At 43.2% G+C, this 25,609-nt stretch overlaps 1 protein-coding gene and 1 long non-coding RNA gene across 2 annotated transcripts in view; one reads left to right on the forward strand and one right to left on the reverse strand.

Annotated features, from left to right (window-relative positions):
• LOC123499504 (neural proliferation differentiation and control protein 1-like) overlaps positions 1 to 25,609 on the reverse strand; it is a 240,356-nt gene that overhangs the window by 209,637 nt on the left and 5,110 nt on the right. The window lies entirely within an intron of this gene.
• The window catches only part of LOC123499505, a 76,593-nt gene that overhangs the window by 48,868 nt on the left and 2,116 nt on the right, over positions 1 to 25,609 (forward strand). The window contains exons 2-5 of the long non-coding RNA XR_006673001.1: positions 15,278 to 15,434; positions 18,703 to 18,764; positions 24,367 to 24,641; positions 25,187 to 25,387. This is a non-coding gene — a long non-coding RNA (uncharacterized LOC123499505). The remainder of the gene's footprint in view (positions 1 to 15,277; positions 15,435 to 18,702; positions 18,765 to 24,366; positions 24,642 to 25,186; positions 25,388 to 25,609) is intronic.

Consider the following 25,609-nt stretch of genomic DNA (forward strand, 5'->3'; position numbering starts at 1 on the left):
AGTCCGTGTGTCCAGTGTGTGTGTTGTATTAGTTGTGTTTGTTGTGTTTGTTGTGTTTGTTGTGTTTGTGTTACTCAGTGTGGTGTTTTGTATTCTTTTGTGTATTTTTTTCGTGTTGCTGCTGTTTTTTGTTTTGTTTGTGGTAAGTTAGTTGTTATTGTTTTGTTGTTTTATGTAGTGGTGGTATTGGTGTGTTTGTTCTCTCTCTCTCTCTCTCTCTCTCACACCTGATGTCTTTTCTAACCTGTATCTCGCTAAAAAAATAATATAAAGAAATAATTTAATGTAAATGGACTGTTATCTAGTGCTTTTATCTCTCTCTCTCTCTCTCTCTCTCTCTCTCTCTCTCTCTCTCTCTCTCTCTCTCTCTCTCTCTCTCTAATCTAATATAATGTCAGTTACTTTACACAAAGCGAGTCTCGAGTAAGGATATTGTGTGCTGATGAAAGGCTGTTGACGTTCTGGCCTTGCTTCTCCTGTTTGGTGTCCTCCTCCTCCTCCTCCTCCTCCTCCTCCTCCTCCTCCTCCTCCTCCTCCTCCTCCTCCTCCTCCTCCTCCTCCTCCTTCTACTCCATCTTCTCCATCCTTCTCTTCTTTCACTTCATTTGCTGCCACCACCACCACCACCACCATTACCATAAATAAGTCGACCAGTATCACCACCACCACCACCACCACCACCACCACCACCACCACCACCATCACAGCCACCACCACCATCACAGCCACTTAGGTATCAGTACAAGTCCGCAGAATTTCCATAAAGGGCGAGATAGGAAGGTGGTGAAGAACGTGATTGGAGAGGCAAATGAAATACCAAAGGACTCACTCTCTCTCTCTCTCTCTCTCTCTCTCTCTCTCTCTCTCTCTCTCTCTCTCTCTCTCTCTCTCTCTGAAGCCTCCATTTCTCTCTCCTGCGTTGATAGTTAGTGACACAATGAAAAAAAAGGCGATTGTGTCTGAATTGCCTAATAACTCTACGGTATTCTTCCTGTCTCGTTTGATTGGGGATGATAGGGGAGTGTTTCTGAAGGGCCTGATGGAGGAGAGGGCGGTGCGTCGTTTAGTGGGGTGTGGCGCAGCGGGGAAGGCTGTGTGTGTGCATTAAGAGTACGTTTCCAGGGTGGGACGTTGATAGCATGAAAAAATTGTGAGTAAAGGTGATTGTACGATTTCTTGATTTCTACCGTGTGAAGTGATACTGTTTTTTGTTGTAGCTTTTTTTTCATTTACAATTATCTTTTTTCTTTGCTCTCACCAGTTCCCGGTGTGAGAGAATGCGAGTATGGACACAGATACGAGTTAGGGGTGTAGGAACTGTCGTGTAGGTATATTTATCTCAGTCACCGTGTGTCTCGTTGGCCTGTAGCAGATTAGGTTTGACAGGTGAAGGTGAGTTGAGGCTGGGCTGCGTGTAATTGCGTCCCGCCACTTGGGTCAGCCTGCCTCCAGGGGTGATGAAGGCTCGTTGGGTCCAGGAAGGTTACTTACACCCACTCTAGTCACGTCGCCTTATTTGTGGTAATGGTAGTGATAGTCATAGTATTAGTAGTATTAGTCATCGTCGTCGCAGTCGTAGTCGTTGTCGTAGTAGTAGTAGTAGTAGTAGTAGTAGTAGTAGTAGTAGTAGTAGTAATAATGGTACATCTACCTACACGCTTCCCAGCCATCCTAACCCACGCTCACAAAAAATACCAAGACTCTTATTAACAAAAAAAAAAAAATAAAAAAAAATAAAAAAAATAGAAGAATGAAAAAAAAGTGAAGAAAAAATGACGATACACAAAGTCAAACTAATATTTCCTTCCGAATGCAAACACAAAATCGAGCCACGGAACCCAGTCTATAAACCCATGACTAGTTCCTGATGACCTGTCCTGCGGTACGGCGAGGAACAAGCATGGCGTTGCAGGGGGTGAGTGTACATGACCGTTCTATCTGGGGTCTTGTGGCGACTGGCGGGAGGGCTGCGGGGGAAGGCGGAAAGGGAAACGGAGGGCGCTGCAAGAGGTCGAAGAAAGCCATGGCAGACACAGAGAATAGGGGAAAGGGCTGAAGTGAAAGGTCAACGACTTCTACAGAAAGGGTTGAAAATAAATGAGAAAAAAATGGGTGAAATAGGAAGTAAAACGAGACATAGCAGAGGGGAAAGTGGTGACTCATGAGGTTGTAAAAGTGAGGAAAATGAAAAGGGAAATGGAAGTAAAAAAAAAGCAAAATGGCGTGGAGAATAAGGAAGGGGAGAGCTAATAAATGGTTGACAAGGAATAAAGAACTCTAAAGAAAGCGAGAATAGGTAAAATAAAGAATAAGAATAATGAAACAGCAGAGAACTAAAATAAGAGAATAAGAAGACAAATAAACAAACGAAATATATGGAAAAATAAAAAAAAAACGAAAAACAAAAATAAAAACAGGAAATACCAAATAAGTACTACTCAACGAGAACTGAAATTCTAAAGGAGGGAAGAAAACCAATAGGGAACCAAAATGAAAGAGGCGAAACTCAAGGCAAGTGACGTGGCTATCAAGTTAATGCGATCGAGTGACAAGAGGGAAGGGAAAGTGTTACAGCTCAGTGAGGAAGTGGGGCGTCAGGTGTAAGGTGTAGCCAACTAGATTATACCAGCACGAAGACGAAGCAGAGAAAGAAGCTCAGTGTGGGGAAAAAAAGACAGGACAATGTGAAATATGAGAGGAAAGGGGACGCAAAGGTGTTAATGAAGAAGAGAACCCAAGTATGAGTATGTACGTAAGTCATGCGATACCAGGAGAGGTGCCAGAACCAGGTGCTTAATTAATGAGCGTGGGAATTGATGGAGAGAGAGAGAGAGAGAGAGAGAGAGAGAGAGCGAGGATAAGGAAACTGTAGGAATAAAGAATAGCAGGAAATACTGAATAAAGAAGTATAATAGTAATATGAGTAAAGTTAATAGTAGTAGTAGTAATAGATAAAAGGGAAAGATCGATAAGGTAACCCAGGAAAAAGAAAGTAATGGAGAACAAAGGAGGAAGAGGAGGAAGAGGAATAAAGTGGAAAAAAATAAAGTAAAAAAAAAAGTATTTCTAAAGATTGATTAAAGAATGGCGCGAAGGGAAAGTTAAGCTGAGAAAATGGAGCGGAATGAGAGAGAGAGAGAGAGAGAGAGAGAGAGAGAGAGAGAGAGAGAGAGAAGCAAAGACCAAGATAACATTTTCTGCAGTATTACACCCCATCTCTCTCTCTCTCTCTCTCTCTCTCTCTCTCTCTCTCTCTCTCTCTCCACATACACACAGAAAACTTGAGATTAATAGCCTGCCGGAAGACAGGGCAAGCAATCCGTCACGGAAGACTCACCTCACGCTGACAAATATGGACCGAGGGAGAGTAACAAACGCACACAACTTTCCTTATTTACTTAACACCTGCACCCGCGACCCCTTTCATTCATTATATTTATTGCTCAAAGTTAGATTGCTTTCCTGTGTTTGTTTTTACTTTTAACCTTTTATTGCCTTTGCACGTTCTAGTGTTGGATTTAATGAAGTTGTATTGTCTTCCTTTTTCACTTGTTTGTGTTTAGATGTGACACTGCTATGCGATACTTTCTTTCTCTGTGTCTCTGTGTCTCTGTCTGTCTCTCTCTCTCTCTCTCTCTCTCTCTCTCTCTCTCTCTCTCTCTCTCTCTTTCGTTTTCCTTTTATCTATTTTGCCTGTGCATGTTAAATTACATTAACGTTAACTTGTTTACCTTACTTGGAACTGCAAACCCATTTACTATTCGTATTTGTACCTTAAACTTAATTCCCTAATTTATTTAACGTGTCAGGCTCACATATCGTTCACTTTTCCTTGTGTTTATTCTTAAATTTGCTTACTTTTTTTTTTACATATAAAGTAATAACGTATTCAGTTTTTCATCAACCCATTTATTATCGGTGTTTATTGTAGTCGTGAAACAAAAGAGGGACTAACACCGTTTAAATATTTTCGTATGTAATGAAAAGTTTAAACAGACTTAACGCCTTTAGTACTGGGACGCATTTTTAATCTTGAGTTTTTGGTATGATTAGACCATTTTATTGACATTAGGAAGGCTCTATAGAGGTCAGAAGATTAATGGCCAGAGTCTTCACTATTGTTATCCCCCACTCATGTTTCTGAAGATGTATAAAATCACCGAATAGTAAGCAGAATTAATATGGAAACACGTCATGGTACTGAAGGGGTTAACACGCGACTTACTATAGCTTTTATGCACTCTTCACAAACTACACAATCCTTCATTCTATCGGCTACCATTACGACAAGCTTCTCTAAAATCCTACCATTGGACACCATCAGCAGCATCACACCACAGTTAGCACGCACCTCACCACATCTTTCACGCGCTCTTTCTCCACAGACTACACTATACTTCATTCTATCGGCTACCATTACGACAAGCTTCTCTAAAACATTACTATCCGACACCATCAACAGCATCTTTTAAGAGAGAGGTGTCGAGATATTTGTCCCTGAATTTTGGCTAATTCCCATGTCTTTTAGGGATCTGGCAACGCAGTGCCCTTGGCCAGCTGTTCCTCCTGCATAAAGAAAAATCATACAACAGTTAGCACGCACCTCACCACATCATTCCTGCTCTCTTTCTTCACTGACTATATTACACTTCATTCTATCGACTACCATTACGACAAGCTTCTCTAAAACACTATCATCCGACACCATCAACAGCATCACACCACAGTTAGCACGCACCTCACCACGCCCTTGCCACGCACTTCAACTGACAGCCACGATCGATCACCAAGCAATGGCAGTAAAAGGTCCTCGATGACCCGCTGGTGAAGGTTTAGGAGATACTCGCTCATTGCAAACTTTACTCCTCACAAACTTTAGATGACGTGACGGAGCGTGAGCTGAGTCAACAAGGAAAAGTACATGTTGCTTAAATTTAGTGTCTCTGTGCAAATGTACGGTATTCTAGCTCAAATATTCATGGGTTTAGTAAGTTTGTTTAGGATTTTGTCATTTTGTTTCCGAATGTACAAGTAATTACTCTGGATCGTTAGTTTACTATTTGTTTTTTCAAAGTTACGAAGTTGTGTCCCATTATATGATCTTGAGTCAGTTTTTTTTTTAAATTCTTTTTGTTTTCTTGGCTCATTCATCTCATTAACCTCTTCAGTACTGGAACGAATTTTTTACTACAAGTTTTGGGTATGATTAGACAGTTTTATCGACATTAATAAAGGTCTATGAAAGTCAGAAGATTAATGGCCACAGTCTTCGCTATTTTAACTCCCATATGAATTTCTGAAGCTGTATAGACTCGCAAAATAGTAACCAGAATGAATATGAAAACACGTCATGGTACTGAAGGGGTTAAGGACATGTGGAAGGAATATAGTCAAAACTAGCAAATGTTTATATCCATAATGTTAGATTTTCCTTTGTGTAGAAAATTTTGAAGACCAGCAATTTTTTCTTATGTCCACAGAACACATGTAGAAATTCATAGACGAATGGTAAGAATGCTAAGAGAATGCAGACAAACATAAGTGTGAAAAAAAAAACCTGGAAGAAATTCGGCTCTGAAATGGACATAACAATTGAAAAAGAAAAAGAAATAGAAGCAAGCTGACTTCAGGAAAATCATTATTGTATCTCTCTCTCTCTCTCTCTCTCTCTCTCTCTCTCTCTCTCTCTCTCTCTCTCTGCAGTAGCCCCAAGAAGCGACTGGCCTTTCAGCTTCCATTTAGTAACGTCATACTGTGTTGAAAGCCAATAGTGTAGGCAGAGAGAGAGAGAGAGAGAGAGAGAGAGAGAGAGAGAGAGAGAGAGAGAGATGAGAGACAGAGAAATCGTGCAGGAGAAAAAATTGAAAGAGAGTAGAATCAGTAAATTGAAAAATGTGTTAGCAAAGATAAAAGTCTATTGAGTTGTGAAGGATTGCGTTTCTTTCCGATTTTCTGCAACACACACACACACACACACACACACACACACACACACACACACACACACACACACACACACACACACACACACACACACACACACACACACACACACACACACATACGTATCTATCAAGCAACAAATACAAAGATTTCTACCTCACATGTATTCAATAAAATGCATGTTTATAATTTGTTTCATGGGGCGATTAATGAAATTATTATTCGCAAAGGACGAAAACTGACACCAACACAAAGCTCGAATCACGGACACATGAAAGCGATTACTAACGAACCAATAAACGACACTTTGAAAATCCGCACAAAGGCAGCTTGAAATACCCGTATGAAGCAGATGTGAATTCGAGGAAAAATCTCTCTCTCTCTCTCTCTCTCTTTTTTTTTTTTTTTTTTTTATTTAAACATAATTTATACAGAAGAACATGTACCCAAAGGCGCACTGTCGTGTGCTACCTATTCTAAGGGTACTACAATCTATTTCTCTACAATATTTACAAGACTTAAAAATAGAAAATATACAAGATGGTCAGCATGTAAATGGAGCACTGTTCTTTTCACTTCACTAGCACTATTCACGCACTGCACTACACTGAGTGTCACGTCACAAAGAGTGTCAGAGGAGTTGGCAGTGTCTGTCTCCACTTATGTGCCATCAGTTTGACACTGTGTGTGTTCATCTCCTGGACGTGAGGCACCGCGGCCGTGAACAAGTTCCACATCCTGGAGACGCGTCCTGCGAAGGTGCGTTGATGCTGACACCCGTGGGATCGCGGCACCTCTACGGCGTCACCACCATTGAGCACCGTTCTCGTGCTCCGTGCGGTGACTCTCAGAGGATGACGCAGCCCTGCCAGATGTGGCACTCTTTGCACCTGTGCCTTATGGAACACTACGATCGCCGCCACATCTCTGCGGTGTTCCAGTGAATCAAGGGGACGCTCAGGCTCTGGGTGAGGTGGTATTGCAGCATCTACTAGCCGTATGGCGCGGCGTTGGATGCTGTCCAGTCTCCTTCTGTGTGTGGCGGCACAGGACATCCAGGAGAGAGCTGCGTACTCAAGGTGGGGCCGCACCTGTGCCTTGTACAGCAGCAGTCTCCCTTCCTGTCGAGGAAACTGGCGATCCTTCTGAGAGCGGAGATCCTGTGAGAGGCTTTCTTGGCAATGGATTTGACATGGCTGTCAAACCTCAGCCCTCGATCCACCTCCACTCCAAGTATCTTGACGTCATCTTGGAGTGGGAGAGCAGCAGCGCCAAAGACAACTTTCCTGCCATTGCTGCCATGGCGGCTGGGGACCGAGAGACAACCATTGCCTGTGTCTTCTCCGGCGCGAATGTCACTTGCCAGCGAGCACCCCACTCCTCTATCACTCGTAGCTGCTGATTGATGGCCTCAGCAGCCCGCCCACTGTCCTGGCGTGGATAGGTATAGGAGAGGGTGCAGTCATCAGCATAGGCCTTGACTCCTGGCAGTAGCTGGAGAAGATCATCCACGTAGATATTCCACAGGAGTGGGCCAAGAATTGAACCCTGTGGCACTGATGCCTCCACAGGCAGGGACTCAGATGTTTGCCCGTTGACAACCACCTTGAGGCTTCTGTCCTGCAGGTAATTTCCCAGGAGTCGTAGCAAGCCACCCTGGATGCCTTTAGCACGAAGCTTTTCCAGTAATCCGTTGTGCCATACTTTATCAAAAGCTCCAGCTATGTCCAAAGCAACCACTATAGTGTCCTTGCCGTCGTCGAGGGCGTCCTGCCACTGCCTGGTGAGAAGCATCATTAGGTCGGAGGTTGACCTTCCAGGTCTGAACCCAAACTGTTGGTCTGAGAGGAGGGCATTGTCCTTGAGATGGCTACACACCACCTCTGCCACGACCCTCTCAAACACTTTACCCACCACTGACAACAGGGATATGGGTCTGTAGTTTTTTGGGTCCGTCCTGGAGCTTTTTGTGTGCAGGAACTACTCGAGCCTCCTTCCACACTGAAGGCCAGACGTTTTCCCGTACACAAGTTGTGAACTTGGGTGAGAGGGGCAGCCAGTTCCTGGGAGCATCGCTTCAGCAGGTGCGGGCTGATGTCATCAGGGCCGGTAGCTTTCTGTGTGTCCAGCCCCGCAATAATCGCTTCACCTGCTGATGCGTCACCTCCACCATGGTGACAGTCTTCTCATTGCTCACATTGCTCTCTCTCTCTCTCTCTCTCTCTCTCTCTCTCTCTCTCTCTCTCTCTCTCTCTCTCTCTCTCTCTCTCTCTCTCTCTCTCTCGTAAAGCTTTCAGTTCCCTTTTTAGATCCAAACCTCAATCACGCCAAACCATTCGGCCTCCTCTGATATCCATTTTGTCTGTCTATCTGTTTGTCTGTCTTTTTTCTTTTTCTTCCCTTCAACTCTTTCGCAAAGCACTTTTCCCTCCTCCTCATTCTTTTGTTAACCTTCCTCTTTTTAATTGTATTTTCTGGTTACTGCTTTCCTTTTCTTCTACTCTGTATCTTTCTGTCTGTTTGTCTGTCTGTCTTCCTCATATGGCTTTGTTGTGGCACCAAAATCCATTCAGTCAGTCAGTCAGTCAGTCAATCAGTTAGTCAGTCAGTCAGTTAGTCAATCAGTTAGTCAGTCAGTCAGTGTCCTTCAAGACTCACCTCGCTGAAACTTCCTTTCCCAACTTACTTGACCGATTGTCTTGTAAATCCTTATCTTCTCTCTCTCTCTCTCTCTCTCTCTCTCTCTCTCTCTCTCTCTCTCTCTCTCTCTCTCTCTCTCTCTCTCTCTCTCTCTCTCTCTCTCCCATCAGGTTCCTTCACCAGAAACCCACGAGGCAGCAGGCTCAGAGAAGGATTAGAACAGTTCACAGCATTTCTCTCTTTTTTTTACGGTGGATGTGAGTGGTGTACGTTCTCTCTCTCTCTCTCTCTCTCTCTCTCTCTCTCTCTCTCTCTCTCTCTCTCTCTCTCTCTCTCCCTCTGATGATGCTATTCTAATTTAATGGCTCTACACGTCTTAATATACGCTAAAGAGTGTTTGGATAGCTTGAACTTGGTATTTGATGTGAGAATTCTGGATTAAAGCAATTAAAGACAGCAAAAATGAGCAATAAATCATTAAGAGATCTGCATGCGGAATGAAGGACGATCGGAATGAGTTTGAGAAAAGTGACTCAGTGTTTGAAACTTTGAGGAAAAAAATGCGTAACTTACTGCAATAGGCGAAAGTTGCGAGCGACGCTATGTCATAAAAGATAAAGAAAAAAAAAAGATACGAAGTTGAGTAAATCTAATATTGGGTTTAAAAAAAATATGACTGACTTGAACTAGTGAAAAAGTGAGACATTCAAAGTGTGTGGTAGGGGAAAAAAATATTACAGCAAGTGCGCCAGAAATGCATGAATGTTTCCGTGATACACCTGTCTGCGCCGTGACAGTCAGGTGTGCGAGGCAGTGGATGTGAAGGTTAGTCTGGTGCAGGTGACTAAGAAATCTTCGTCGTCTTAAGGCTTTACTCAGCAACGAACAAGACACAGCTAACACGTAATAACAAATGAATCTGTAAATATTTTCTGATTTACTATATAAGTTTCCATTTTAAAATTTATTTCATACTAGTGTTTTGTGAGTCTCATTTGGTGTCGCTCCTAACAATACTCTCATTACATTATTATTTTACTATATATTGTAATCATACTATCACTCTATTTAATCAACGAGTAGGGTATAAGAATGTTAGCCAAAAGTTATCATTTATCACAGTAGTTTTTTTTTTTTCAATTTATTTTGTTCTAGAAGATTGTAAGTGTGTTAGTGTTTGTTTTAGCCGTCTGGATTGTAGTAATGAGCTAACTCTGCTTGAACGGGAAGGTCAAACATAAACTTCGAGCGCTGGTATGAATTATCGATTCCATATAACACGAGGCACTGAACCATGTTGACACTTGCTTCACTTGCCTGAGTTTGGTTACCTGATGCTAGTCACGTAACGGGTATTAATATTTCTGTTCAACATTTATGTTCGCAATCTCAGCTACACACAGGAATATGTTTTTTCTCTGGAACTGAAAAACTAAACAAAAAAATACTACTAGATGTACTAAAAAACATATACAGTTTTTTGGGAAGGTTGCTAACTTTTATAGGTCACTGAGCATAGGGAAGTTGGTGGCGTATACATGCATTAGGTTAGTGAAGGAAGAATGACACACGCAGGTCAAGGTGAAGACTTTTGTGATGTCAAAACAGTTGGATGAAATGTGGAGTGCATCAGTTGACTTGATGAGTAATGGCTGGATGATAATTTAGTGATCAATCTTTTGCATCTGTGTGTGTGTGTGTGTGTGTGTGTGTGTGTGTGTGTGTGTGTGTGTGTGTGTGTGTGTGTGTGTGTGTGTTTTGACTGTATATAACTGTTCTTACTACGCTGCATCAAACTCAATCAATTAATTCTCTCTCTCTCTCTCTCTCTCTCTCTCTCTCTCTCTCTCTCTCTCTCTCTCACACACACACACACAGATTAGAGGCATGTGGCGGGGTGGTGGGGTGCACTGAAGCCTTTGTGGCAGGCAGGAGGAGAGGGAGGAGGGAAAGGGAAAAGATGGACCACAAATATTCATCATGGAAGCTTGCAGAGTTTGGAGAACAGAAGAAAGGGATGGCGAGGGTTATGGTTGTGTGAACCTGTATGTGTGTGTGTGTGTTAGAGAGAGAGAGAGAGAGAGAGAGAGAGAGAGAGAGAGAGAGAGAGAGAGAGAGAGAGAGAGAGAGAAAGAGAGAGAGAGAGAGAGAGAGAGAGAGAGAGAGAGAGAGAGAGAGAGAGAGAGAGAGAGAGAGAGAGAGAGAGAGAGAGAGAGAGAGAGAGAGAGAGAGAGAGAGAGAGAGAGAGAGAGAGAGAGAGAGAGAGAGAGAGAGAGAGAATGGTTTGATAGTAGGTTGGATCTGTAGAAGTTTAGTAGAGAAGAAAGAGAAATTCCAATAATGGGAAAGATTGTGGCATGAATAGAGGTCAAAAGTAAAGACGCCGCGCCCTTCGTGTAACGTTGATCAAACTACCAGCTCGCCCTCGCACAGCGCCGGATGTGTGGCAGCTGCTGTCGTCACGTGGCTGCTATGATCTTTGTGGTTGTCTGTGTTGTCTGTCCTGGGTTGATTGGGTAACTTGCCTTGCGTTCTCTGGTGAAGCGATTATGTAGAAGCACAATTACCGTCTCTCTCTCTCTCTCTCTCTCTCTCTCTCTCTCTCTCTCTCTCTCTCTCAGTAGCAAGAGATGATACATGTTACGGTGTTTTTGGTGTGGTGGTGAAAATATTACTGGAAGCAGTGCACAATAAAGGATGTCGTTTATTATTCAGGGATTGTCTTTTTTGTTATCGAATGTATGTTTCCGCTCGGATCGTCCTGTCTTCTCGATGTATGAGAGAGAGAGAGAGAGAGAGAGAGAGAGAGAGAGAGAGAGAGAGAGAGAGAGAGAGAGAGAGAGAGAGAGAGAGAGAGAGAGAGAGAGAGAGAGAGAGAGAGAGAGAGAGAGAGAGAGAGAGAGAGAGAGAGAGAGAGAGAGAGAGAGAGAGAGAGAGAGAGAGAGAGAGAGAGAGAGAGAGAGAGAGAGAGAGAGAGAGAGAGAGAGAGAGAGAGAGAGAGAGAGAGAGAGAGAGAGAGAGAGAGAGAGAGAGAGAGAGAGAGAGAGAGAGAGAGAGAGAGAGAGAGAGAGAGAGGACAAACAAGGAACTGGCCACCAAGAATCCATCCCTCCCCTCAGCAAGCAGGACGGTACTGTCGCCACCAGCAGTAAGGAGAGGGCACAGTTGCTGGCTTCCTTGTTTGCTGGAAAATGAAGGTCGGGAATCCACAGCAGCCACCGCCTCAGCTGGTCCAGCAATGTGAGAAGACTGTCACCATGGTGGAGGTGACGCATCAGCAGGTGAAGCGATTATTGCGGGGGCTGGACACACAGAAAGCCACCGGCCCTGATGACATCAGCCCGCACCTGCTGAAGCGATGCTCCCAGGAACTGGCTGCCCCTCTCACCCAAGTTCACAACTTGTGTACGGGAAAACGTCTGGCCTTCAGTGTGGAAGGAGGCTCGAGTAGTTCCTGTACACAAAAAGCTCCAGGACGGACCCAAAAACTACAGACCCATATCCCTGTTGTCAGTGGTGGGTAAAGTGTTTGAGAGGGTCGTGGCAGAGGTGGTGTGTAGCCATCTCAAGGACAATGCCCTCCTCTCAGACCAACAGTTTGGGTTCAGACCTGGAAGGTCAACCTCCGACCTAATGATGCTTCTCACCAGGCATTGGCAGGACGCCCTCGACGACGGCAAGGACACTATAGTGGTTGCTTTGGACATAGCAGGAGCTTTTGATAAAGTATGGCACAACGGATTACTAGAAAAGCTTCGTGCTAAAGGCATCCAGGGTGGCTTGCTACGACTCTTGGGAAATTACCTGCAGGACAGAAGCCTCAAGGTGGTTGTCAACGGGCAAACATCTGAGTCCCTGCCTGTGGAGGCATCAGTGCCACAGGGTTCAATTCTTGGCCCACTCCTGTGGAATATCTACGTGGATGATCTTCTCCAGCTACTGCCAGGAGTCATGGCCTATGCTGATGACTGCACCCTCTCCTATACCTATCCACGCCAGGACAGTGGGCGGGCTGCTGAGGCCATCAATCAGCAGCTACGAGTGATAAAGGAGTGGGGTGCTCGCTGGCAAGTGACATTCGCGCCGGAGAAGACACAAGCAATGGTTGTCTCTCGGTCCCCAGCCGCCATGGCAGCAATGGCAGGAAAGTTGTCTTTTGGCGCTGCTGCTCTCCCACTCCAAGATGACGTCAAGATACTTGGAGTGGAGGTGGATCGAGGGCTGAGGTTTGACAGGCATGTCAAAACCATTGCCAAGAAAGCCTCTCACAGGATCTCCGCTCTCAGAAGGATCGCCAGTTTCCTCGACAGGAAGGGGAGACTGCTGCTGTACAAGGCACAGGTGCGGCCCCACCTTGAATACGCAGCTCTCTCCTGGATGTCCTGTGCCGCCACACACAGAAGGAGACTGGACAGCATCCAACGCCGCGCCATACGGCTAGTAGATGCTGCACTACCACCTCACCCAGAGCCTGAGCGTCCCCTTGATTCACTGGAACACCGCAGAGACGTGGCGGCGATCGTAGTGTTCCATAAGGCACAGGTGCAAAGAGTGCCACATCTGGCAGGGCTGCGTCATCCTCTAAGAGTCACCGCACGGAGCACGAGAACGGTGCTCAATGGTGGTGACGCCGTAGAGGTGCCGCGATCCCACGGGTGTCAGCATCAACGCACCTTCGCAGGACGCGTCTCCAGGATGTGGAACTTGTTCACGGCCGCGGTGCCTCACGTCCAGGAGATGAACACACAGTGTCAAACTGATGGCACATAAGTGGAGACAGACACTGCCAACTCCTCTGACACTCTTTGTGACGTGACACTCAGTGTAGTGCAGTGCGTGAATAGTGCTAGTGAAGTGAAACGAATAGTGCTCCATTTACATGCTGACCATCTTGTATATTATCTATTTTTAAGTCCTGTAAATATTGTAGAGAAATAGATTGTAGTACCCTTAGAATAGGTAGCACACGACAGTGCGCCTTTGGGTACATGTTCCTTTGTATTAAGTTTTGTTTAAATAAAAAAAAAAAAAAAAGAGAGAGAGAGAGAGAGAGAGAGAGAGAGAGAGAGAGAGAGAGAGAGGGAGCGCCAGGCATGTAGAGAATGAAAATTATTGTTACACTTTTCATGAATAAAGTTACACGAGAGTTCCGCGAAGCACGTCGTGATGAGCTCTCGTGGAAGTTACTCGCCAAGATTATTCCACAAGAACACTCTTCCAGCGGTGAACCGGTACGAAAAGTTTGGCGTCCCTCACGGCTCAGAGAATAAAAAGGAGGGGACAGTGGTGCGACGGAGTATAGAAGCAGAAATCATGGACCTAACAGAGAACTATGCTAAAATTACCTTCTCTCGTACCTCTAGTTGTCTGAGTTCATAATATACAAACCTAAGAAAATAAAAGTTGCAGGCGCAGTGTGAAACTTGCCAACCAATTCATATATTTGTGTAATCTTTCTTTTGAAGTGTCATAATGAGTTTCAGAGTAGGACGAGACAGTGGTGTGGTGTAGGCGCGCATTCCGAAGCCATTACCTCCCATCACGACCACTTTCAGAGGCTACAAAGATGATTAGTCGGCATCTCATGAGTGTTTCCTTTCTCAGTAATGTAGAAATCCTTTTGATCTGTCACTAGAATCGTAAAAAAACGTTAAAAACCTCTGTATTTTCAATTAAAGCGTACTGAAATAGTTGAGGTACGGTGGAGAAGTGTATCAGAATATGAGTGGTGATACACTGATAGAGATAGTGGGAGATCGTGTGTGTACAGCACGTACCTCACTAGTAACTATATATGCTAAAATTACCTCTCCTATTAGTAGTTCGACAGTGTTTATTAGGTTCCAGGAGCACCACACACTCTCACCCCACTCTCCATCTCCTATCAGGCTTGGAGCGGTACCTGTTTTCCCGGTATCGTGACTTCACCTGCCTCTCGCCTTCTTGGATGCGGCAGCGAGGGGTGACGTGCGCGACAGGCTGTGACGGAAGTGTAACCTTTTGATGTTTCTCTCTCTCTCTCTCTCTCTCTCTCTCTCTCTCTCTCTCTCTCATTTTATTTTGTTTAATAGTTGCTTAAACATCTTAATAAAGACTTTATTGTTTGTCAAGGTTTGGTTTCCCTTTGTGTTCTTTCTCTCCTCTTACTTCTCCTCCTCCTCTTCCTCCTCCTCCTCTTCCTCTTCCTCTTCCTCCTCCTCCTCCTCCTCCTCCTCTTCTTCCTCCTCCTCTTCCTCCTTCCTCCTCCTCCTCCTCCTCCTCCTCCTCTTCCTCTTTCTTTTCGTTGTCGTCGAAGTGAGTGTGTGAGTTTAGGAAGCTTGTTTTGTCCCCATTTATTTTTATAACTTGTGGTCCTATAACAGCAGCTCTTAGTTCAATAAATAGCTTCGTTACCCATTAACAAGTCCCTTGGTATCTGATTTTCCTATTTAATCCTATGTAATCTCCTCCTCCTCCTCCTCCTCCTCCTTCTCTGCCTTCTTTCTTTTCTCTCTCATTATCGATCCTCTTCTGTGTATTGTTTTCCTTGTTTCTTCTGTATTTCTTTTCATGTTATAGTTTCTTTCACTTGATTCATTTCTTTTGTCATATTTTCATGTTCTATCCCTCGCTTCCTTTCATTAGTCCTTGCTTTGTTCCGGTATGTTTTCTTGTCCAATCATTGCTTCAGTCTGTTTTCTCTCTCACTCACAAGGGTGGCTGGATTGGTGGAGGAGATTCGTGGAATAGGAGGAAGTTAATATTACGAGGCACTACGAGAAGGGTCCCCGTGAAGCCTTTGTCCCCAGCGTCGACATCATAACTCTGCATTTATAGTCACCTAATAAACAACATCACGGAGGGACGCGAATGTAAGGCACAGAATTCTTGTTTGATTTTTTTTTTTGCGTGTTTGTGTGTATTTCTTTCTTGTGTATTCTTTGGTATTAGTTGCATATTTCTTTAGGGCTCAGGTGCTTTCTCTCTCTCTCTCTCTCTCTCTCTCTCTCTCTCTGTGTGTGTGTGTGTGCGTGCAGCGGTGGAGATAAAGGAGGGAAGCTGGGAAAGACTCACGGAAAGAAAGAGGAGACGGATTGCGAAAGTTGACAACCCTCTTGAAACTTCAACTGTTTTGTCACTGGAATTTTAACTTAAAACTCCCATATTTTTTTCTCTCTGACTTTCACCCATACATAGTTTTCCTCTTTCTCCTTTTCCCATTTTTTTGAAACTATGACCTGAAATTTAAGTATCAGACATTTTAAAACTATCTTCTAAAAAAAATATCCTGATTAAAAAGTGTAAGCAGTAATTTCTTTTTTTGAGTTATATATTGTTTTTATTTATTTTTCTTGTGGATAATTGTTTGCTTTTTTTTTTAAATTCGGTTGAGTTTTATACAGAAAATGAATGATCTTATTGATGATTACTATGAATTTCCCTTTCCTTATCTTATCTCATCTTATCTCTGGCATATTTTCAGGTAAAAGTCAACTATATTTTTACTCGTTTGCCTTTTGTCCAACTTTTCTACTATGTCTTCCCAGGTGCTATGTAAATTCTACCTTTACTCGTCTCACTCTCCCTCTTACTCTGATCTCCCTTTTTCTAACTTTTCATTTTACTTCAGTTCCTCTTTCTACAACTTTCCTTTGCCATTCTAATCCGTCGTTCCTTCATTCTCAGATCAACAAATTTCACCGCCTTTCCATTTTGTCGTTTCCTCTCTTCCCAAATCTCGACTCCTGCCAAAGTTTCCCTCGATTTGCAAACCAGAGTCAGTCCTTCCCTTCCCACTTTGGTCTCCTCTCTAAACATTTTCCCTCCGCCGTGCCAGCCAGTATATCCTTTCCTCGCATTTTTATCTCACTTGCATTAATTCCTGTTCGTTCCCAGGACCTCCATTAGCATCTCTCTCTCTCTCTCTCTCTCTCTCTCTCTCTCTCTCTCTCTCTCTCTTTCCTTTTTTTTTCTCTTATGCTTTTATTTAATTTATTTTTTAGCACCGTTTAATGCATACATGATGATTTCCTTCCGAATGCAAATATTTACACCGGGGAACACCTTGTAACATTTTTCGTTGCCGTGAAAGTAATTTGTTACACACACACACACACACACACTCTCTCTCTCTCTCTCTCTCTCTCTCTCTCTCGCTGTGCTCATTTTCATTAGGTAACTGATTAATGTGAAAATATCGTCATTTGCTCAGATATCACCTAATTCACAACAGGTGTTAAAGAGAAGGAACTGCCAGGGAGTGTAGGCGTCTGTTAGTGAATGAGTGGGTGTGACTATTTGAGTGCCGTAGGTGAGAGGAAATGGGCGTGGCTGCGGACATGGGTTATAGTGAAAGGTTGGAGGATGGAGGTGGATATGGGGGAAGGGGTAGTGATGGGTTTGGTAGGTAGAGGGAGCAGTTTTGGAAGGGAGGGTGGAGGGAGGTCTATGGATTGAAATGGCCTTTGTCTCCTGTTTTATCGGCTGACAGGTTGCAGGGGGCGGGGAAAAGGGGGAAGGGGTGATAGGAAGGTGGGTTGTATCGTGGGTCCCTGATTAGGTGTCTGGATTAAAATAGGTGTAATGGATTTTCTGATTGGCTGGGTGAAGGAGGGAGAATTCCGGGACTCTCTCTCTCTCTCTCTCTCTCTCTCTCTCTCTCTCTCTTGAAGCTCCTAGTCCTGTCGGGTTTCGTTTCATCTCAGAAGCTTCACCGTAAGTCTTGGTTTTAGCAAGGAAAAAAATGTGTTCCAGTATTGAAGAAGTTAAGCTCAGTTGAACCCTTTGCCTACATTACTCCATTATCATCATCATCATCATCATTATCCTCTCTTTTGAACTTTATATTTTCTCTATATTTATGTTTTATCTAGTATTTTGTAGTGTGTGACCTACCCGCTTCTGTGCCCCATTCTTCCCATTTTCTTTGTATTACAGTCCAATTTCAACTAGAATTATAGCTCCTTCAAATTTGTCCTCATCTCTGTCCACTACCTGTCTATTTCATGTTACCCCCTTTCAGTTTTCTTACAGTCATATTCTTTTACCATCTTGTTTACCAGCAAAAACAGGCGATGGAAAGGACGAGAAGAGTAAGAGTGGGACGAGTGACACAGTAGAAGGTCATAGTTAAAAGGAGGTTTGGATCACAAGTGTGGGAGGAGCCTTGTGGCAATGGTTTTCATGTCACTTGGAGGTTACCAGTAAGGTCAGACAAACAGGGTGAATGGCGCAAGCGTGGCCAAAGGTTAAGCTGTTATGAAGAGAAGAGTGTCTGTAAATATCAGTGCTTTAGATTAGTTAATGGATTTAATGGAAGGTTGTTTATTGTCCTCTGTTGCAAAATAAAGTCAGTGATGAATGGTTAACTAGAAAATGTGAGTCTGTATTGCATTTTATTGAATATTCCCCTTAAGTAACCTAACTTTTCCTTGACTACCATTAAATACAGCTCTCGCCTTTCCTTCTCTCGTATCGGCGCCATTACCTATCCATATCACGAATCTTTTCCCTCATCTGAGTCTAGAATGCGTAAGGAGAGGAGGGACGAGAGTTAGGTTGGGTTAGGTTAGGTTAGATTAGTTTGTATTGAGTATTATATGAAATTTTTCACCCTTAAGTCCAGTAGCATAATATTCATCCTAGTTTAAGTGTGTTTCTCCTCTTCCCTTCTCTGATTTGAACCTGGAGTGAGGAGAGGAGAGGAGAGGAGAGGAAGCAGGAGGGTTGTGTGGACCACTTAGTTTAGCATCGTCACTAACACAGATCTGACGCAGCCATGGCAGCAGCAGCAGCAGCAGCAGCTGCTTGGGGCGACTTGTTGGAACTGCTGCATCCGAGTATTGACGTTGTGTGCTCTTTGATGTGTAGGAGAAGATGGCTAGCAGTGTGTGTGTGTGTGTGTGTGTGTGTGTAGCGATGGTGATGACACGTGCCTTATACACACATGCACACACACACACACACACACACACACACACACACCTGTACACCTGAGATGTCTGATCAGGTGCGCAAAACATGGTGTAGTGTAGATGACACGGAAGACTCCTCATACACATTTTAATGATACTGATCTTTATTTTTTTTTATCCTTTTTATCACCATCTGGGTTTATAAGTGACTTTTCCTTCCTTTCAGGTACGCGGAGAAATTTCCTATCGTCACCTGTCACCACCTGTCCTTCCACTCCTGCTGCATCGGTATGTAGCTATCAGATTACGGGGCGGTGAATCAGGTTCGTATACAATAAGATGGTGCAGGGTTGAAACAGGCACGTGTTCTAATTTATTTCCAGTAGACGTCAGTTAGTTCGGAAAGTGAATAGATACAATTTGCTGGAATAAACTTCCAGGTTCGAAATGTGTTAGTTAGAATTACGTTCGAAAACATCCACTAAGGAGCAGTGGCGATTCGGGGAAGTCCTTCATGGCATACCCTTCCTCGGTGCACTCGCAGTATACTCGGTTCATAAAGCGTACGCGTCACCTCCCCATAAAGAAGAGAGTCCTCAGAACCAACGAACCTACTGAGAAGAGGCAGCATCAAGGTGCTCAGCTCGAGAATGAGACTGAAGCCGATGGGCGTAACTGCCCACGTGAAGCAGCACACCTCTACACACCACCAAGAACGCGTATGGCAGCATTTCGCTAAGCTACAACTGAGGTAATGTTCTATACATGTGTAATTGTTACTATATCATGATGACCATCACATAGTCAAATACTAATAGAATCTGATTATTTTAGGAGTACAGCAGCTAGACGACACGGGACCAGGACCATCTAGTCTCCAATCAACAAGTGACAAAGCTGACTGTGGTCTGCTACAGTGCCTCTGTGAATAAGAGAAGGCCAATCTGCATTTTCTTCTGTGGCCACACAACTGTCTGCCTTGCATGCGTCACAATCATAAATAACACTACCGATAAACATTGCCCTATCTTCATAAGATTTAGTGTCTTTCATGGTACTGTAATATGTACTATAGTGATTTCATTGAAATGATCAGATGTCAAACTTATTAGTTTCATCAATAAAATTTATCCAGTACGATCTTATTTCAAGTCCTTGCCGAAATTTATAAACAAATGTTTACGATATTCAACAAGTCTACCTTGTGACAATTTTCAAACGAACTTATTATCACGCACGTGTTTTCAACTATGTTTCATGATATTACTCACGATCTTATTTCTAAGCCAATGTACAAATCGGGAAATAGGTTTGTGGGAAACAAGTTCATAGTGTTTCGAACTTACTTTCATGTACCTGTTTCCCAAAATTTAGCCTGAACTAGTTCACACGTACCATTTTTCTCCTCCCAAGATTAATCATACGTGTCCTTTGTGTCTCTTCCTCCTTCGTGTACCACTCACAGGTAGCTACAGGTGAGACTTTCCTTTCATAGGAATACCAGAAATACCTGTCCGTTTTTCCCGGGTGCTTTTCTTCATTCAGATTCACTTATCTTGCTTATTTGGGCCTTGAGCCTTGTTCGTGTCATGTTTCGCACTTTTCTTGCCTTTGTGTTTTGATTATAATGAAGTGTTATCTCATTAAGATTATGAAAGGATCCTTCGCCGTTATATTTAAACCATTTTTTTCTCATGAAGATAAAGCAAATAGTAATAATGGTATAGTCTTTCGTCCCTGGAATCGCCTTTTTCCTCCTTACTTTTCTGATAAATATATATAAAACATGACCCTTCCTTTCCATATTAACAATTGTCAGTCTTTTTCCCTTCAAATTTTTTCCTTAATGCCAAGATATAAAAAGAAAACATGCCTCTTCATTTTCGTTCCTACTTTTCTTTTTAAAAATATCATAACTTTTAAGGACAAGAGAAAACACGGACCTGTATTTTCGCTCCAGGATTACCCATTTTTCTCATATTTTTCACGTAAAGATAAGAAATAATAGCAGCTTATGGGAGGAGGAGGAGGAGGAAGAGGAGGAAGAGGAGGAGGAGGAGGAAGAGGAGGAGGAGGAGGAGCAAGAGGAGGAGGAGGATTAATAGGAAGAGCAGGAGGAGGTTCTTCGTCAGGCAGGTCGTGACGTTGCCGGGGGTAAGAAAAATCAGCTAATGAGAGCAACGTCTAAGAATACATAATTTTTTTTCACTTCCCGAACATTTTTCCTCCCTTGGTCTTACATCTTTAGGAGCGTCCGTAGCGCCGCCTGGAGGAAGGGCGGCGCGCTATCTCCCGGGATGAGAATAAAAGTGTATTTATCGCGCAGCACCTTTCCGGTTCAGTGCCCGCGAAGCTTCAGGAGGAGACTTCAGCTGCATCTTTCTCAAGGTCTTATCCCCCCTGGTGTGTAAGAGAGGCGAGGAGGGCTGCTCTCAGGAGGCTGGTGAGTGAGTGTGTGTGTGTGTGTGTGTGTGTGTGTGTTGGGTTAGGGATGGATAGCAGTGATGGTGGTGGTCTTGTTCATGTTTTTTTGTTTTTTTCATCGTCATTATCATTATCCTTTATTTTTATTGTTCTTTAATCATCACCGTCTTTTTCTCGTTTTAATTGTTTCTGTTCCTCTTGTCATTGTTATTCTTATTTGTTCTTCTTTATTGATGAAAATTGTACAAACTGTGTCGTTTCTTATCATCATCGTCGTCTTTATTATCATCATCATCTTTATCTTCTCCTCCTCCTCCTCTTCCTCCTTCTCTTCCTCTTCCTCCTCCTCCTCCTCCTCCTCCTCCTCCTCCTCCTCCTCCTCCTCCTCCTCCTCTTCCTTCTCATCCTTCTCCTTCAGGTAAACTTCACGCGGCGGGAAAATTTGGTGAGGTGCCTGAGAGATCCTTTGAATCCGCCGGTAAAATGGGAATCGAGCCGCTCCACCCACGGGTAATCTTGCTGCCCTTGTGACCTGTTTAGACTCATACTTCCATCAAATAACCTAACGTGAGGGCCAATAAGTGTGCTGCTGTTTATTTTTCCCTAAGTTTTGTATTGCACTGTATTATATTTCTCTTCATCTTCCTCGTCTTTAGTTTTCAGAACATACATATATGCTGTACTTTTATTTTTCTTTGTGTTCTTTTCTGTTCCTCTTCCTCCTCATTGTCTCTATCATCATCTACTTGAGGATTAACAATTTGCTGTGACTTGTTCTTCAATCGTGATCCCTTGTGTGTTTCCTCCTCCTCCTCCTACTTCTCCTCTTTGTCCTCCTCCTCTTTGTCCTCCTCCTCCTCCTCCTCCTCATGTGTCTCAATTTTACGTAATGGCCCTTTTTCTGACTCTTTATTTCTAATTTGGTCTTTAGTACTATTACTCTTATTGTTCGTGTTCTTATTCTTTATCTTGTTCTTCAAATATTTTTTTGCTCCGGTTCCTCCTCCTTTTCCTCCTTCCTCTTACTTCCTTAGATTGTCCTCTTTCCTTCTTTGCATCATCTTTATTTACTCCGTTTTCCTCCTCTTGCTTTCTCTCTGCGACTCTGTTTCATCTTTTTTTTCCTTCTCTTTTCCCTGTTTCATTTTATTTCTCCTTTTGCTCGATTAATATTTTGTTTTTATTTTCCTGGTGTGTTTGTATGCGAGACAGTTTTCATTAGTGTATTTTTCTCCTCTATTTTACCTGTCCCTCCTCTTTTCTCCCACTACTCCCTTCTTTATCGTCATTCCAGTCTCTCTCTCTCTCTCTCTCTCTCTCTCTCTCTCTCTCTCTTAACGATTATCAGTCCTTCCCACGCACAATGTCTTCCTGCCATTGTCCTTTGGGGTATTCACATGTGAGAGAGAGAGAGAGAGAGAGAGAGAGAGAGAGAGAGAGAGAGAGAGAGAGAGAGAGAGAGAGAGAGAGAGAGAGAGAGAGAGAGAGAGAGAGAGAGAGAGAGAGAGAGAGAGAGAGAAACGATAATATATTCTCGTCTTGAATACCTCCTTGTCCTCTCCTCCCACACACGGCGTCCCCTGAGCTGAGGAATCGTTTTTCACTTTGAGAATTCCCTCCCGAAGAAACGAGCGGCGCCGAATGCCTTCCGCGTCTCGCTTGTTTTCCGGTTGAGCGGCGCGAAGCAACAGCGTCACCCCAACACGACCTCTGCGGCTCGTAAAACAGATTTGTGGCTTTACTGCGCCTTTTCTTTAAGCCCAAGGGAGCGGTGGGTGGGAAGCAGCCTTCGTTTTTACTATGATACGTCTCTTGGTTTAGATACTGTAGCTTTAGACGAGCTGAGAATGGTGGGTGGGGAGGAGCCTTTGTTGTTGTTATTCAATAATTATGTCTCTTGGTTTAGGTATGGCAGTTTATTTCAGGCGAGAGGGAGTGATGGGTGGGGTTGTGCCTTCTTTTTTACTATTATGTGTCTATAGTGCATTGGGTATTGGTGAGTGGTGGCTGGGGAGGAGCCTTGGTTTTTGCTATGGCATGAATGGGATGCGTTAAGATAAATGTGTTTTCTGTTAGACACAAAGTAACAGCGGGTTGGGAATAATCTTCTTTTTCATCATCCTATGTCTCTCATTTCAGATTAGGTGGATGTTGTTAGTATGCTTTATCTAGATCAACATGGTAAGGGACAACGTATTTGCTACTGTTTGATTTTTCTTTAGAGCATTACAATGGAAATTCCTTGGAGCATGTATTAGTAATTTGAGTGACATTAGCCTCAGAGGCGGGTTTGCTGCCACTCAGCCGTCATTCTAATGTCACACGCGGCTCAAGGGTGTGGCGGCACCTCAGGGTTCCGCAGCAGTCACGGCTTTCACTCCCCGAGACGAAGGGACACGTGACATTTGATACGCGAGCATCATTACGTGACACAGCGGCCAGTATGAGTTCGTGGTGGGAAAGGAAATACACAAACCTTGTTACACAGACTTCCAGTGATAATATAATGTGTACAGAAGGGTTCAGGATGGGAGACTAAAAGGATGAGTTGTAAGTATTTCATGACAAATTGACAATACAACTATGGGATTTGTTTTGACGTGTCCAGCAGAGAAAGATGAATGGAAACAAGATAGATTGATATAATAGCTATTTTGAATCCGACTTGATCTTCTGTAGTTTGTTACCTGTGTTGTTCGTGTGCTTTACAGTTTTCCCTTTCCTCAGCTGGTAAGAAATAACGTTGAGATATCAATTTTTCTTCTTTTCCAAGCTAACATAGTTTTGCTGTTATTTCTGCTTTTATGTCTCTTATCTTTATACATATCTATAAATCAATCTTGTGTTTATCTGTCTGTCTGTCTGTCTGTCTGTCTGTCTGTCTGTCTGTCTGTCTGCCTGCCTGCCTGCCTGTCTACATACATACCTACATATTATATCTTATTTCTATGTTATTATCTACCTGTGTACACAAATGCGCCATCTGTGTGTATAGGTATTGACCGCTTCCACCCCCCTGCGTCTGCCTCACAGCACTTTTCTTTCACCTCAACGATCCTATTCACGGCCGGTGGACCCGCTATTGGGAAAGCATATTTACATGGAATTAAAGAATCTACTATTTATTTCGTCTTTTTTCGTATCTTATTTTCGCGCATCTTTTTTCCTTGTTTAATTATTTGTGTTCCTTTCTGGTTAACATGTAATGATGCAGTACACTATTGAATGTTTGTTGTCTTACATTCTTTTCATTGCATAGTTACGTGTTGACTTGTTTATTATCGGCAGCATCTTATTTCTTGTCCCATTTTTTACATCTCCATTGCTTCCTCTGGCTGGTATACTTATTTACTTGAACTTCTCTTTTCACACTTACGTTTAATTCGACATGCATTTCTTGTGTATTATCTGTATCTCATCCTAACATGTATCAAATTTCCACTGACTTTTTTTTTTTTTGTTCCAGAGTACAGAACTATTACAAACTGCTGCTCGCTATCATCTATATCTCCTCTGCTTTCCTTATCCGATTTTGTCAGCCTTTCCTCTCACTCCCCTCCCTGCATGCGCTTCAAATCCTCTGCCAGCCCATTAGTCTCCCTTTCCGCTCCTCTCGCTTTCCTCTCTCCTCCCACACATCCGTCTCTATCCTCCCCTCGTCTCAGCGAAGATTTACACCCAATGAGAAGTGTGATTGGCCAAGGTCAAGAGCGAGGCAGCCAATCAAAACTCTCGAATATTGTTAGTCTATTTTCGTTTTTTATTTATTTGTTTGCGAGATGTAATTATTATTCATACCAAATCCAGTTGTTTTTTTTGAGGTATATATGTTCTTTTTTTTTACGATCCTTTGAGAGATACAGCTATTAGCGGGAGTGAAATAGGAGTCTTAGCTTGGTGGAGTTCTTAATTAACGTGTTTTTCGGTACGATGATTTTTTTTTTTCATTTTTTGTCTTGGAAGGGTTGTGGTAGGTCAGGTTAGATTAGGAGAGGATAGGTTAAGTTGGGTTAGGTTAGGTTAGGTAAGTTAGAGAAGGTTTGGTTTAATTAAGTTAAGGTGCGTTAGATTTGTTTACTTTTAAAGGCCCCATGAGTGACTTATCTTTCATTAAATTTTCTCGTATTCATTTGTGTATCTAACTATTCTGTTTTTTGTCTCCTCTTAAATCTCACTTCGAAATAATAGTTTTTACTGTATCACATTCTTATTAATCTTATCTCGTTTTCCTCCTCCTCCTCCTCCTCCTCCTCCTCCTCCTCCACCTCTTCGTGCGTGCAATTCAGTGGCAGTCGAAGAGTAGCCGATAAGGGAAATATGTTTGGGGCATGAGCGGAAGGAGCGCGATAAAAGGTCCTTGACAGATGCTCCTCGATAAGAGCCCAGCGAGGAGAGGCAGACCTTTTAACACTGCGGGGAGAGAGGGAGCAAAAACGATAAAGATAACGTGCTGATAAGAAACTCAAGGTGGCGTGTTGTGAGAAAAGGTGAGTATTATTTTGTGTTTGATTTATTTATTTAGTTGTATTGTTGTTTTCGTTGGTTTTTGGTGAATGGAGACGGTGCTGTTGAATTTATGCCTTTTTACTTTGAGTGCTCTATGATTATATGTACTAAATGGGGTTTGGGGAGGGTTGAGCTGCTTGATGGAAGAGATTTGTTAGTTAATTTTGTATCTGTCATCATTTTCCATCTTCCTATGTTGGTCA

The sequence above is a fragment of the Portunus trituberculatus genome, chromosome 50, assembly GCF_017591435.1.
Source record: "Portunus trituberculatus isolate SZX2019 chromosome 50, ASM1759143v1, whole genome shotgun sequence".
NCBI classification, from domain to species: domain Eukaryota; kingdom Metazoa; phylum Arthropoda; class Malacostraca; order Decapoda; family Portunidae; genus Portunus; species Portunus trituberculatus.